At 47.2% G+C, this 16,457-nt stretch overlaps 1 protein-coding gene across 2 annotated transcripts in view; it reads left to right on the forward strand.

The window, feature by feature from the left end:
• Nucleotides 1-16,457, forward strand: part of GPC3 (glypican 3) — a 202,436-nt gene that overhangs the window by 59,663 nt on the left and 126,316 nt on the right. The window lies entirely within an intron of this gene.

Raw genomic sequence — 16,457 nt, forward strand, 5'->3', positions numbered from 1 at the left:
GGCCTGCGGTTTGTCGGTATTACGGTGATGCAAATAATAGTAGCAGAACTCGAACCATTAATCTTCATTTTAAAACCCTCTTGCCAAATCTTATCCTGTATTTTTCTTAGCTTGTGATTTTCTTTGCCCTTCCCACATCAAGCCTTTATTTTTTTGTACATTTAAGCGTGCCTTTGTTTCTAGCGGGGTTGAGAAGCTGCCAGTTCAAAATCAAGGATCTCCTTTTAGAAGCACTTTAGCTGAATCATGTAAATTATAGGAAGAAAGCTTTTCGGAATCAAAGCAGGAATCAGCTCCCTTCCAAGTGCTTTTAAAAATAGGTATATCGGCCCCAACTTGGAGCAGCGATTATAAAATTCCCTTCTGATGAGAGAAACAAAAATACTCTTTACTGCAGACAGCCAACTGCAGCGAAGTGCCCCGTATGTGGTATCGTGTGCAATTAAGCCATTTAATCTCGATAGGTTTCACGCTCGTACGTAGCTGTCTGTTTGGCATTCCCACCTCCGACCCCGAAAGAGCCGGGTTTCCAAAATGACATTTGTAGATTCGCTCTCCCTTCTGTTTGAATTACCAACATTAGCATTTTCCTTTGGATTGTGGCTTGGGCATTGTGTTGTTTTTAGGTGCAGAGAAGCAGATAGGGCATCAGCAAGCAGAAGTAGGCTGTTAGTCATTAAGCTCAGCGAGGGGTGAGTATGTCTGAATCTGATAATGGAAATCGCAAGGGGAAGGTTGGCAGTGAAGTCTCCGCTTTTAGTCCTGATGTCTTTGTTGGTATAATGTGATCTCAAATCTCCAGCGTGGAAACACCTTAGAAAGAATCCATCATCAGCAACTCGCAGGCACAGATGTAATACAGTGTGTGCCTGTTTTATTAGGATGGATGAGCTCCTCGGAAAAAAAAGAGAGAGAAATGCCCAGTTTGTGTCAGAACAGAACTCGGTTTCTGATGCTGGGAGATGCATGAATGAGAAAAGCAAACATAGGAAGTGGTTTCTGAATCTCTGCCAAAAAAAGCTTTTTTTTTTTTTTTAAAAAAAAAAAAGGATTTATTTTATTTTATTTGGAAGGGTCAGTGAATTATTGGCCTGGATGAGGAACAAGACCTACATGTTTTCAGTTTGACAAAAGTTTGGATGGGTAACTGTAAAGCCGACTCGTTTGCTTAGGGCTTGATGAAGAAATAAAGGAAAGTGGCCAGGGGGGAGGAGAGTGCTTCGTCCATGTTGTGGAGAACGTGTTGGACAGTCTGGTCCTCAACCACCCGAAGAAGCCTTTTGCTAGATGTTGCCCATCTTTTCTCCAGAATGTCTTTTTTGCATTATAACTCTTTATATGAATGAAGATTTTTTTTTTAAATGCAAATAAAATAAGTTTCACTCCACGTGCGTTGTCACGGATGGTGACTGGGATGTGTTTTCTGCCCGTGAGAACAGCAGGGTAGCTTCTTTCCAAGGCACGTGACTGCTCTCCGTTGTCTTTGCTGACCTCAGGCCTCGATAAGGCCACGGGGCTTTGGGACTCTGTATTTGGAGGAGTTTTCCATGCTGGAGGTGCCCAAGAGCAGGCAGTGGGGAGGACGTGGCACTTGTTCGCCCTGCCATCCTTCTTTTAGGGAAGGTGCAGCACAAGTTGGACGGGCCTTTGGTTTACCGTGAAAGTTTGGCTGTACTTTGTTCAGAGAGTGGAAGCCAAGCTGTTTCTCTGGTGGGTGATCCCTTCCCCCTCTTTCCTGTCTTATGTATGACTGAAGATGGATTTCAAGTGTTGGAAGAAACCTTAAACGTTTCAACCTGTGATAGAGTCTTACTCAATTTTGCATTTGTCTGAAACAATTGAGATTACAGGCTTAGCCAGGATTAGCGAGCGCGAGTGCCTATTACCGTGTAACACTGTCATGCTGGTAGACTGAGATAGTTATAGCATTACAGCTTTGTCCCAGACAGTCTTGATCGGAAGTCCCAGAGGCTGTATTAAGTGAACAAAATCCCTTGGGGAAGTGGCTATTTAGCTTTCTGCTTCTGTCCATTTGCAGCGAGATGCTCAGGCAGGGGGTGGGGTGCGGGGCAGGGAGGCTGCTGTGACCTAGCCTCTGCGTGCTGGTTCACCATCCTGTTAATACTCGTCTGAATTTTCCTCCGCTCCCAGCTGGGGATGATGCCTGAGATTTTCATCCAGGGGAAACTGAAGGCAGTCATGGAGCTTTCTGGGCAGGGCAAGCTTTTAACAGCCTTTGCTATGCTGCTCAGTCAAGGCGGCAATGAACAATCATCATGGGGTTGCTGGAAACCCACTGGTAGCTTAGGAAAGTTGCTTCTGCCTCTGCTCTGGGATCTCCAGCAGATGAATACCCTTGGTGGATTGCCCAGTCTGTTCAAACTGAGTCTAGCCACAGGCCCCTGGTTTGACTGGCGAGGGTGCTCCTGCCCCAGCTGCAGCCGAGCGGATGTGCTTCTGCAAGCTGAACCAGCCACAGAGATCTAGGACAGAAGTTCAATAAACAGATAACCTAAATCAGTTCAATCTGATGCTACATCCATCCAGATTCATCTTAACTCGGTTTCAGCCATTTTGAAAGCAGTTTGTATGCACTGAATTTAAGTGTCTCGGCTCCGGGTATGGATGGGGGAAGGACAGCGGGGCCCAGGGAGGCCAGACAAGCTCTCCCACAATATGCTGTGAACTGGGTCCTGTTGCTGTGCAAGTCAGAGAAGAGCTACAGACCTGTCAAAGTGCCCCAGAAGGGCAGGCATCAAACCTGGGGCACTTGTACACGCCACGGCGTTTAATCCTAATTAATTTTGGGTGACAGCAGCATCCCTGAGGGTGCACAGGTAAAGGCTGCATGTGGCTCTGCAGCCAGGTGGGTTTGGCAAGCGTGGTCCAGACACAGGGATGTGCTGCGGTCTAGCCCAGCCCTGGGGATCCACGAGAAGAGCTTTCTTCCCTGCACATGCTTCACAGGGCTCGGCGTGATGAATGGGGAGTTGCCGTCGTAGTGGCAGACGGTATATCTCTGTTACTGTGTTTCAGAGGATGCACCTTGCCATCTTCCAGCAGAACCTGGAGTAGGGGGTGATTTTTATTTCTTCAGTTTTAATATTGTTGTTTGTTTTTTGTTTTTGTTTTTTTGAAAAATTAATTGCACACCCTTGTTTGCACTGATGCCCTGCAGCTCCAGAGCAGGCAGGAACTTTTAAGTGGTAAAATCGCTTTCAAAAACAATATTTCTAAATGTCAAGTTAATGTGCTCTGGGAACAATGAGATTCAAGGACCCAGTGTGAGCATTGCATTACATCTGCTTCCACAAGTACTTCTGGGACTCTCTCAGGCAAAGGCAGTGGGGAGCTTGGAGGGTTTCCCCCTCCCCCCTTTTAAAAAATCTTTGGAAAGCAGAATTTTTATTTTTCTTTGTTGCCTTCCCTCTCCCCAAGCACCCACCAAGAGCAGCCTGAGACAGCAGATTAAAAATGAAACCCTCATGAATGAGAAATGCAGCTTGCATTTTTTATGATGGGGAAGAAATAAACTTGTATAAATACATGCATAGTTTCAAAGGTAAACGTCCAAGTAGGTGAGCTGTAGCGGTTATAACATTTTTATGCCTTGGAAATAATCTCTAACTAGAATTTTTTTAAAAGAATGTGTCCCTAGCTTTCATGCAATTAAAAATCAGTGTTTGTTTTCCTGAGTAGAAGTAACATATTTTTCAGTTAGCTTTTTGGAGCATGGCCACTGCTGAATAAAAAGTTCCAGTGGTGCCTTGTATTTCTTCAGTGTAATTGCACTAAAAGGATGCTGAGTTATTGGATGGATTATAATGAGCTTGAAGGAAAAAAAATCTCCAAAACCCAAAACAATAAATTTGTTCCAGTGCATCTCTTACACTAGGGGGGAAAAAAAAGGGTTGAACGAGGAGATCTAGCAATCTTCTAGAGTGAATTGATTATTATAAAAATCAGTGGGACTGCACATTTGCTTGTAAATAGTTATACAGAATTTCGGCTCACTAACGATGCTTGTACTCCTTTGTTTTCTTTCCTGAGCGGGGCTGGGACTTTCCACGGAGGTCGGTGACCCTTTCTCACTGAATTGCAATGAGGTCTAGGTATCAAATTTGCCTTATTTCTTTTGAAAATCCCAGCCTCAAGCCAAATCATGTGCGCACAGCTTCAGTGAAGAACATCGAGGTTGCAAGGTGAAGCCCTCAGATGTGGGGAGAGGCCGGAGCCGAGTGTTTCCCATGCAGCGTTAGTTGTGCTGCCTTGTAACAATGCATGCTTTTTATTAATGCAAAACTCTCAAATCGTGGTTCAGAGATGATAGCTTTTATTAGAGCAACTAAGACATTGCAAAAAAAAAAAAATCTTTCTTTGCTTTTTATTAATTGCACCATCACTCGCTGTCTCCTTCACAACCACTTCCAATCCCCTCCTAAATACCAGGCCTCTGTTCCCACCCAGCCCAGGGGCCAGCTCTTGTTCCCTCTAGACTATCAACTTCCTTCTCCAAACTGCCTGGGTGCCGGGGGGGAGAATTTTCATGGCACATCCAGACCGATGTGCAGTCTCCAGAAGATGGGAGAAGCAATGATGGGGAAAAACCTGGTGCTTCTCCAGCTGCCCTGGGGTAGAGGATGTTTAGGACAGACACTGTTACTGCACCCTAAGCAACTTTTACTCCCAATGGAGGTTTTCCAGAGAGGTTTTTGAGCAGTAGCTGCCTACCGGGACCCCTTCTCTCCCCCGTCGCCCCAGCTTTCCTCATTCCAGCTGCTCCCAACCCAGCCAGGAGGGCATCATGCAGGTGACGTGTCCCCCTAACCGCAGCTGCCATCCTTGACGGTGCAGCCCTTCCAGCACTGGGGAGAGCTGATGGAGCGGATCCGTGCATAAGAGAACCGATTGCCTCTGCCCTTTGCTGGGCTCGGCATTGGTTTGCCTGGGATCGTAGCAGACACCCACCAGCGTGCAGGACCCTGCTGACTGCTCCACCAGGAGTTGCCTTCTTTGCCTGCCACGTGCCATGGGGTTTGGATATTTCCGCGGTTAGGGCTTCAGCGTGTGGTTTGGGTTTCCCCTGCTCTGACGTGGGGCAGCTGCAGCATCCCTAGCACCGTCGTACCTCCCAGAGAGATGTTGAAGCAAGTGCACAAGTGTTTTGCAGGATCGGGACCCTCAGGAACACCCAGTCTATTTATATATGGGGCAAACCAGCTAGCCGTATATAAATCCTCTTTGCCTTGATATGCAGAAACCTCTGCTAACAGGGAACTTGTTAGTTTACTGCAGTGGTCAGCATTGTACAGAGCGTCACAACAGTTAAAACACTTTCATCAGTTAATAGGGATAATTTATTTTTACAGGAATAATCAACAAAAAAAGTCATTAGGGTTTCTTTACATTGCCCTTTTGTTAAATGGATCATCTTTTTAATCTCTCTCTCTCTCTCTGTTTGTGTGCGTGCCTTCATTAAGTGGTTTTGCCGAATTGCTTTTTTTCATAACCGTCCCAAACACATGTTAAAAAGAAACGGGGAACACCCCCCAACGACGGTCATATCACTGAATAATTGTCTGAGTGCCTCTGCCCCAACTACCCCCAGGGAAAAAAATACTTCAAAGAAATGCAGTTAAAACTCCAAAAACTAGTTTTCAATCACAGTGGGTTTTGTTGCAGTCTTAAACCAATTTGTAGTGTATCCTGTATTACATTGTCATATTGCCTCTATTTGAACTAGCATGTGAGTTTTCTGTTCCAAGTGCATTTGGATTTGTAATTCATACGGCACAAATAGATTAATCACGAATCTCCCAAAACATGTAATTATCAGCACTTAGAAAGCAGAAGATGTATAAATTGTGACACGCCCTACTTTTTTAGTAACTAATTAAGTATGTGAATTTTAAGCTGTCGAAATGACAAGAGTCTAGTCTGGAAAATTGTAGTTAATATGTGACACAGGAATGTTAATGAAGAGACAGTGCTCTCATAATTCCAAGTTGAGCAGCTAGCGGGTTTGTGAAATGTTGGCTTTACAGCAGTAATGAGGGTTAGGGTTGCAGAATTACAGAAAATGAGGGTGGAAGGGACGTTAGGAGGTCACATCCAGTCCAACCCCTGCTCCGAGCAGGACCAGCCCCAACTCTATCATCCCAGACAAGGCTTTGTCTAGTCAGGTCTTCAAAACCTCCAAGAATGGAGACTGCACCACCTGTATGGGTGACCCGTTCCAGTGCTTCACCCTCCTCGTGAGGAAGTTTTTCTTAATATCCAACCTCAACTTCCCTTGCTGCAACATGAGCCCATTGTTCCTTGTCCTGCCATCTGCCCCCACTGAGACCAGCCCAGCTCCAGCCTCTTTGCAGCCCCCCTGCAGGGAGGTGAAGGCTGCTATTCAATCCCCCTCGGTCTTCTCTTCTGCAGACTAAATCAGCCCAGTTCCCTCAGCCTCTCCTCCCCAGTCCTGTCCCCCAGCAATGAAAACACTCAGTGAGCTGGGTAGCTTTGCTGGGAAACTGGTGAGAAGCACATGCTGAACTGGGGTCTCATTGAGGGCAAGCTTGTCTGTACTTTCTCTTTATTATAGAAGGTCTTTGTGCCAGACAAGCAGTAGTCATTTTAACCATCCTCCCTCTCCCTTCATATGTTCCCTCCTCAATTTATAGGGTCGTTGCTATATGGCACCCTCCTCCCCACCTCCTCTTTTTGCTGCTCACTTATTGCTTCTTTCCAGGCCGGGCTGTTAGTTCAGACCCAGATTTTTTTAGTTTATTCCCTGCAACGTGAGGGCAGAGCCGTGCACTTGCTCTTCTTGCTGGTAAGCTTCTCTTGGGTCCTAGCTTGGCTGCTGTTTTCCCTTTTGTCTTGGCGTAACCAGAAGGGGATTCATCACTTATTGACTCCTCATCTGTTTATCGACATCCAGGTTCTCCTGTTGCATGGCATGTGCTGGAGGTAGGGATCCGCATTAAAAAAGGGGTTGCATGACCCGATTGCAGAGATGGAAGCAATGCGCGTCGGCCAGAGAGACGCCCTCCAAGCTCGTAAAATGCCCCCCGACTTGGTTAGACTTGCGTTGCAGAGTTATGATGTCTATTTTGTTTTCTACGGGCTCTTCTAGCACGAGCGGTCGGTCTTTGAAACACCAGCAGTTCCCAACACGCCTCCTTGGCTAGGCAGAGCCAGGAGACCCCAGCTTCTTTTCAGTCCAGGGCCTTTCTTCATTTCCAGTCCATCACAATTTCAAGTGTCGGTGGGGACATTAGCCAACCTCATACGCCTGTTGTAATTTTAAACCACTTTGATAATGTTCCTCTCGGCTTTAATGTTACATATCCCCGTGTATGTACCTCAGTAATTGAAAGGGATATCGGGCAAATTTGATCTGTCTGGCTTTGACTTATGCTGTCCTTATCTTGGCCTTCATGTCATTAAGAAAAAAATTGGTATTGATCTCGGACTATACCACTACATTGTGCTGCAATTTTTCTTCCTTGCTAGTGGAATATAAATCGATAAAAGGCAGCTGCTTGAGACGCAGGCCAGATATGGTGCTGTCATTTATATATTGTAAATCCAATGATAGCTGATCAAATCAGTGCTTCTACTGTTCCAAACCTGACATGATTGAATTGTCAATAAAAAAGATTTTACAGTAAGGGATGGAGAGTTGGCAGTGTGGATGCCTGAAAGCTCCCACTAAGTTTGACACAGAATGAACCAATAATTGTAATTTCCAAAGTAAAAATATTTGGATTTGGTGTCCTCTCTCTTGGAACTGGAGAGATGTAGGAGGGAGGGGGAGATGCTTTGCATCGCACTTGTCTTCAAGTATATTATTCAGAGTCTGAAATACAGGTGGCTTTCACAGAGAACAAACACAGTTGTGTGCTGGCATGGGCTAATAAAATACCATATACTGTAGTACTTATCCACGCTAAAGATTTTCAGTTCAGCGGCATTGGTCTAGAAGCTCTTAATGCGACTGTTTACTTGGAAACAAATTGGCCATGTTGTGGAGCGTGCGTGATTTAAGGGAATCGCTCCTAGACGGGGCCTGGTTTCCTTCACGCTATTCACAACGATATCGGAGTCTGGTCTGCATGGCGAGGGAAGCCTCCGTTCGTGACTAACCAGAAATGCGACTCCTAACGCGGCATCAGCCTGGGGCTGGATCCTCAGCTGATGGAAGGTGAAATGGGTCTCTTGACCCCTGCGGAGCTGCGCCAATGGTGACCAGTGGACGACGTGGTGCTGAGGTTTTGCAGCCTCCCCCCAGCCGTGGAGTGTGGCAGGCGCGTGTTCTCCAAGGTGGAAGCACAGGCAAGTAGGCTGCTCCGATTTCTCTTCGGTGGTCGTGTCTACACAAGATGCTTTACTGTGCAGTGTAGACATTTACTGTGCAGGCATTTACTGTGCTATAAATTAGCTTGCTGTGCAGTAAATCTACTACCGGCACGTTCAGGTAGTAAATTTACTGCGCAGTAAATTAGCCTTCTGTGCGGTAAATCTACTACCGGCATGTCCAGGTAGTCAATTTACTGCGCAGGAAAGCCAAATAGCATTAATTGCACGTGCACATGTGCCCAGTAAAATGTGACCCAGCAGTGCATGATGGGTGGAAGGTGTTCCCAGCTAAAGCCTATTGAAATGCATTGCGAGAGCCAGAAAATGCGAATTTCCCAGCTCGGGGCAGAGATGGTGATTGCTTGTGAAGTTCTTGGACACGGCTGCTTTCAGTGTCTCATACGGGACATACGGATGAAGTCAGACGAGGTGAGATGGCATTGGGAGGGGAGCCTGCGGCCTGGAAATGCGTCCGTGTGGGGCGAGAGAGCAGGTAAAGACATCCAAGTGCCTGCAGGGCTGGGCCTCTTTTCCCATGGCTGGAAATCCTGGAGGAAATCCATTCTAAACATCTTTATTTGGAAGTCCATTTTCCATAACAGAGATGGCCAAAATGCTGCCAAGCAAGGGAGCATACATGTCCCTGTGCCTATCGAAAATGAGGGTCGGAAGGGACTTCATCTAGTCCAACCCCCTGCTCAGAGCAGGACCAGCCCCAAGTCTTTCATCCCAGTCTATGCCCTGCCTACAGTCAGGGGCAAGACTCTCCACTTGTAAGTGCCTCATTTTATTTCTCTTTAATAGGGGATAGTGAGGCAACACGAGAGCTGCTCCGCCCTGCGGTCCTGTGCCGGTTTGTGTAGGCTGAGGACCCCGCGGAGATGTGCTGCACGTCCGGGTGCAGGTCCTTTACAAGGAAGATCCTGTCATGTGGGGCATGGTCTCTGGGGAAGGGACCGAGGCCATTGGGGTCGGGGTGGGGAGTAAACTGCAGCGAGGTAGTTGGTTGCAAAAGGAGGATGTGTGGAGGGGTGCTGGGGGGAGGAGAAGGTGCACGTGGAAGACCTGTTCTTCCCTGTATGGAAAATTCATGCATTGATGCCAGTTGTCTTGTTTAGTCCAGAGGAATGTCCTTTCTTTCAAGGCATGCCTACACGTATTGCTCCGGCATGGGCCTCACCGCAGAAATCTGCAGTAACAGTCGGCTCCATGTAGTGGATTTGATCCCCCACCCAACGGATATCCCCCACGCCAGCTCTTAGAGGGACCTAGACCCAGACGCACCCCATCTGGACATAGTGTTTTGAGCCACGTGTCTTTGTATGACCCATGTTCACTCTGCAGCAACACTTTTCTGCACCGTAATTTCATAAGTATTATTTTTCCAACGCTGGGCTGTAGGGACTGCATTGGGGGATCAGGGCCTCCTTGCATTAGGCCGAATATAAATGCAATAAAAATGACCTTTTCTTCCCTGCAGAGTTCCCAGTTCTGGTCAAGACCCGATGCGACAGGTAGGTGACCAACAAGTGGAGGGGGGGCAGCGTTGTAGTCAGGTGAAGGAGTTTGTCTAGATTAGCTGACAGCTCAGGATCTCTCTCCAGTCTGCGTGATGCCAATCTGTTATTGCAGCGTCTCAGTGCTATTTATCCCGCGCTCCTGCTGAGCGTTCTGCATTAGCCCCCGAGAGCTCTCCCGTGCTGATGAGACGGAGGAAAAAAATTACAAATGACCTCTGGCATTTTAAATAAAGAACCTCCAGCCCCTGAGGCGTGAGCTCCATCGCGAGCAACCGCGCTCAGGTAATGAGACGCGCCGATGGCTGCTCCCACTGTGTGCTGTAATGTGGGTTCCTTGTTGACACACACAACCACCGTCGTTAGAGATGTGTACTGTCGAGGACAAGGGGAGCAGGCGGGCATGGGCTGGAGGAGGTGGTTGCGGGGGGAAAGGCAGGCTCTTGAGGACCGAGAGATTTTTCTGAGAGCCCGGAGTTGCTTTGGTGACTTTTAAAGCCCATTGGAAAAATCTTCGACCAGTCTCCTGTTTTCGCTTATGGGGATTTGAGGTTTATTTTTATTTTATTCTTTATTTTTACCCAAGAGTGCCGTGTTCATGCATTTTCCAAAGACTTGGTCTGCACACAATTTTTTAATACCAGTGTGATAAATTTAGTGAGGGTTGCAACTTCATTATGCTGGTACGACGTCTAGCGGGGACTCAGCGGGCACATCTGCACGTGCAATTAAGGCTGTTTGGCTTGACTGAGCAGTAAATTCACTATCTGCATATGCAGGTAGTGAATTTACTGCACAGTAGACTAATATACTCCATAGTAAGTGCCTGCATATGTAGACAGTGATGCTTTACTGCGCAGTAGGTGAGTCTACTGTGCAGTAAAGCGTCTTGTGTAGGCACAGCCAATGTGAAGGTGCCTTATGGGAATAAACTCTATAGGTATTGGTATTGGGATTGGGGGCTCTGCTGCTCTGCTAAGGGGGGTTGCACTGCTTGTAGCTACCCCAGTACAAAGCACCACTTCTGCATAGAGACCAACCCTAAGATGTTCCTTGCAATGCCTTTTTCTGCTGCGTGCACTGCCAAATGCGAGCCTTAAATTGTTTGTGTCGCTCGCTAACACTTTCTTTTCTGTCCAGTTTGCATTGTTTTAATGCTGCTTAGGCCAGCAGAAGCGTTTTGTGAAGGAAAGGAGCGGCAGATAATAATTCACTCGGGAGTAAGGGAAATTAGCTTTTCCACTTGATTTTCTTTTTACAGATGCGTGCGAACGCTGAAATTTGTCTTTTTCAGCAGGCGACATCCGGATCTGAGAGCTGTGCACGATGAGTGGTGTCTGATTCCAGTGCGGGTCCTGGCTTTGCTTGGCACCTGTTGGAAAGGTGTGTGAAATCTGCAGTTTGCAGAGGACTTGCAGTAGAAATGCAAGCTGCGCCTGGCAAGGACCGCGTGCAGGATTAGGCCCTTTGTCAGAAGGAATCGTGTCCGAGGCCAGCAGTTGCATGACAGCTGGTGGACATAGGGGAAGGGAAGGAAAACAACATTTCAAAACCAAAGGGTTTGAACCAACCCCATAACCCCAAGAATCTGCCTGCTAGATATCCCCATTTAGAGCATTTTATTAGAATAACTGAATCCTAGAAAATGCAGGTTGAAGGGACGTCCATCTAGTCTAACCCCTGCTCCAAGCAGGACTGTCCCCAGCTACATCATCCCAGCCAAGGCTTTGTCTACCCAGGTCTTAAACCTCCAAGGATGGAGACTGCACCACCTCTCTGGGTGACCTCTTCCAGTGCTTCACCACCCTCCTAGGGAGAGATTTTCCTAATATCCAACCTCAACTTGCCTTGCTGCAGCCTGAGCCCATTGCTCCTTGTCCTGCCATCTGCCCCCACTGAGAACAGCCCAGCTCCAGATAGACACTATATACAGAGTATATAGGCAACGCTTCTCTGAAACTGGGGTGACATCTCATAGATGCTGGTGGTCCCCGTCCCCACTCCTCATCCTCTACGGCTCGAGCTTACACATCTAATGATGGGCCTTGCAGAGATTTTTCCCTATTGGGAAAGCGGAGATTTTGATGAGTCACAGCCTAGCAATTAAAGATGAAGCTGAACAACGTTTTAATATGCCATTACATGGGAAGCACGGTATTTGCAGAATTTCAAACATCTTTAAAAAATCAGGATTCTCTAAAACCGGGGAGATCAGTTTAAAAATTATAACTCCTGTACAACTCTTTTGGCCCGCTTTCTAGTTTGAGCATTAGGTGGCACATTTTCAAACCTTTTGCAATACTAGTTGGCAGCTAGGATCTGTTTGGTATTTATTGATTTGTTTTTAATTGAAATCTCCTGCAATCAGCTGACTCCAGAAGCTGGAGCTTTATGAGATCAGTCATGCATCGTAAAACGCGAGATTAAAAATATGAGAGTTGGCAATAGGTTGACTGTCAAAAGTGAAACGTCTGTGTCTGCTGTGACGGGTCTGGAATGAATTGCGTTCGTGCTTTTGGCTTCAATCGTGACTAACCGTGCGTGGGCATTGCGCGCTAAAAAGCGCAGTACAAAAACACTTCAACATGTGAAGAACAGGTTTGCTCCATAACAGCTTATTTAATCTATATCCGTATTTGAGTTTACGGTGGGGAAAAATAAAATGTATCCAATGTACATGCAAATCAGGAAATAATTAGACTATAGTTGATGATGAAGGGCTGGAAACACAGCCGTTATTCCAAACAGCGGAGATGCAGATGTAAGCCCTTGCTTTTTTTCCCCCCTCCTTTTATTGCTGCTGCTTTTCTCTCAGTTGCAGGCTCTCCTTACCTAGATGGTTAATTCATTCACATGCAATTAAACAAAGAATGCAGACTTGGTGGAGACAGCACATAAAATACAAAAGCTTAGGAGACCTATTAGCGAGGTTCATCTGCGTGCCTGAGGTACAGAAGATCTTTACGGCTTTGACTTAGTGTGTCTCTAAGTGTTCTTTGTTTAACCAATAGCTACTGATACATGTTGCTCTGTTTTACTGGTCTTGACCTTTTCAATTAAAATAACTTAAAATAAAAGCTTTTACAAGCGGATCCTGCAGTCCTGACTTCCACGGCCCCTTTGTCTGAGCAAGGACCGTGGGATTTGGCCTGCATCTGGTTTAGCACAGAGTTGCCTGTTTACTAACTTTAATGAAGCTCGTTGCAGACGGCTTTTAACTAACTTGCCACATAGCTACCCCTGGGCAGAAAAGCTTTTTCCATAATTTTTTTGTTGCCATTGCTCTGCTTTTTATTGCTTCTTGGATTCCTCTTGCACATAAAATGGCATCAACTCTACGGCAAAAAAGGAAGAGTTCTGCAGTACAAATAACGCACTTAACGACAGCAAGTTGGGTCAAAGTATTCGGAAAACAAACCAGGCCTTCAAGCGACAGTTTAGTTGCATCCTTTAGTGAAAAAATGTGCGAGTCTGCCGAAAAACCCATGTTACCCTCAAATGAGTTTGCTTTAAAGCCCTAGGAAGCCAATGGGAGATTTTTTCCATCGACTGGAGGATGCTTTGGATCACACTCGGTGTGAGACCGTTACCTGTTGTCCTTGAATCGCCATGTGGGATGTGCAAAGCATTTGATAAATGGTTTCTCAGGAGCCGTTTTCTCCTTGCACAAAGCACGCTATAGGCCAGCGGAGCCAGGTGTGGTGTGTTTTGCTGCGTGCGAACTAGCATACATATGGCAGAGAGTTACTTTTCGATGAATTGTTGTTTTGAAAAGTCGAGATGAAGCCTGCGCGTGTGCTGGAAGAGACTTGGGTATGTGACCCGGCAGTAGCCGACCCTTTGGTTTGCTGAAACGGCATGTCCCGCTTCCCTTCTTGGGTCCGTTGCAATATCCTTTCTGGCAGCTGCTGTCCAATATGTTTGGCTGCTGGCTTTGCTTGCTCTCTTTCATAAATGACTGGCTTTACCTGGGAGATTGATGCCTGTGGGGGGCTAACGAGCTCGTTGTACATTGTCCAGCATTAAGCATTTCATGGGCGGGATCAGACCCTCAGCCAAATGTAAAATGACCTCGGATCCAGCTCCCCCCACGTAATAACATTAAAAAATGACCATGTTTTATGAGGAAAATCCAAAAAGCGGTGGGTTTTTTAAATGGAAACGTTTCAAGCAAAGCCAGGATGTGTTTATGTGAACGAAAATGTTCCCTTTGAAAATAAAAACTGGCTGATAGTAAAAGCCAAGTGCACGCTCGTGTGTGTTTTTGATGAGGGTGTCTTTCTTGAAAGCCTTGCGCATCATAGATGCAAATACGCTCCTCCGGTGATGTGGTCGAGAAGATGCTGGTTGGGATTCGAACTTGTCGTTGTGTTGCTTTCAGTAATCATTTAGTCCGTCCGGGAAGAGCGCACACCAACCGCGGGTGTTTCCTCCGCCTGACGAAGGGTGTTTGTACCCAAAAGTTTGCAAAGAAGAATGTTTCCAACTATATGAGTTGGTCTAATAAAAGATACCAGATTTATCCAAAGAACCGTGTCTTGCTTTCAGTAAGGTGCTTCACCTCCCTGCCCCTTCATTGCACCACGTCCGCCTGGCCTTTCCAGACTGGAAGCTCTCTTGGGTGAAATCTGTTATCAAGGGGGTGCGGAGCCTCTCTTAAAACAAGGACCGGACCGTGCTTGGGCTATTCTTGAACTCGCATCATCCCAGCAGTCGATGATGTGAAGATCTGCGAGGCAACGGCATGTTTCACAGCTTTGTTCTTCATTGGATTTTGTCATGTGCTTTGGTTTCTTTTCATGGTTTGCTTATGAGTGTCTCCAAAACCCCCCTGTTTGGATGGTGCTGAGTTTTGCAGTGATATGACTTGCAATAGCGTTGCTGAGGCCACACTGGGAGGTTTCACCCAGACAGCTCCTTGATCTTGGTTCCTATCAGACGTGCGTCTTTTTGGAGTCTGTCTGTCCGCTCTGCTCATGACCTTGAGTGTCTGAGGTTTGCTCTTGGAGCTGCAGGAAGGAGCGTGGTCGGAGACGCCTGTATTCCCTGTACAGTCCCATCTTCCTTAATATAAACCGAAACCCTTCGAGTGGACTCTTCTTGCCTCGACTCCACGGTGCCTCTCCAGCTCTGCAGACCTCTTGGCTGTCTTACAGCTCGGGCCAGTGGGGAATCTGAATGCAGATCCCCTGAAATAACGAGCCAAATCTTGTAGGCATTTCCACAGGCCTGGCGAGGATCTCTCCTGGGGCTCTTTGCAGCTTTCAACTTGTTTCATTCCTTTCCTCGCCACCATCCCCTTCTCCGTACGATTTGCGTGGGAGGTTTGTAGTGCCTCCGATGCGACAGCTGCCGACGGGAATCCACGAGCGCGCGCCCGCCGGCGCTATCCGAGGACAAACAGCAAATGATCAGCTCGGCGCAGAATGGGCCAGCTCTTCTGTTTATCTCCAGAGGCTGTAAAAAACCCCTCATTTTACCCCACTCTCGAGGAGAAACTGTTTTTGACTGGCTGGCGCTAGCCCGTGAAAATGAAAGTTTAAAATTCTTGCCGCCGGTGAGTTTGCAAAGGGCAGTTTCTCAGAAATGGGAGCTTTCCAGCAGTGGGGCAGCTCCCGGGGGCTGGCTTGCTGAGAGGGGAAGGAATAAGCACCCTAACCTGGGCTCTGGCACGAATTTGGGGACGTTGGTCAGGCTACCCGCTTGTGCACCTGCACCAGAGGCTGCCGTACCCTCCCTTCCTCCCATGCCTGTGCCACGGCAGCTCGGCCAAGCCCGCTGCCTGTTCAACACCTGTCTGTCTGAAGGTCTTGTGCAGAGTTGGACCTTAGATTAGAGGAAAACCCAAGCGCAGATGTTAACAGCAGCTCCTGGTCAGCTCTCAAGAGGGTCTCGTGGTTGGAGGACTACTCGAGACTCGGAAGATGCTTGTTTTGCTTCCTCGCTCTCTCTGACATCCTGCGTGACCCTGGGCAAGGCCATGTCCGATATGCTGGTAAACACCTGTTTTGCAGTTGGCTGTCTTCCAGCCTGGGGCTTGATCCATCTTCTCGGTTTCTGGTGCGAGAGACCATCTGCATCTAGAGTCCCAAATGGTTTTTGTATCGGGACCCCTTTGCAGCAGACAGGGCTTCTGTGCTAAGCACCTGCGTGGCCCTCCCTGTCTCTTGTCCCCTCTTCCCCCCTTTCGGCAATTTGGCTAAGCCCTGTACGCGCTCTGCAACCACTTACCATCACGGAAACGTCCTCTGCTTTGTCCAGCTGCTGCTTCCTCTTCCTTCATGGTTTCTGAGCCCTTCTAGCTGAGTTGCCCTGTCTTGGTGACTGGGAGTCGATGTACCTAGGTAAGGATGTGGAAAATTCCCTTGGCTTCTCCCTGTTGCTTTTTTCTCTCTCTTTGGGTGTAAAAATGCTGTATTATGAAGTTTGCGAGTGATACCTGCCCGAGTACCAGAAAAGTGCTCCAAACTCGGTGGAAATTAAGAGTTTTTGAAGGCAGATCTTTGCAAAAAAAAAAAAAATGCTGAGAGGGGAATAAAAAATAAGTCGCTTGCCCAGTTCACTCCAGCAACTCTATGCAGAAAGCAT

The sequence above is a fragment of the Alligator mississippiensis genome, chromosome 8 (genome assembly GCF_030867095.1).
Source record: "Alligator mississippiensis isolate rAllMis1 chromosome 8, rAllMis1, whole genome shotgun sequence".
Taxonomy (NCBI): Eukaryota; Metazoa; Chordata; order Crocodylia; family Alligatoridae; genus Alligator; species Alligator mississippiensis.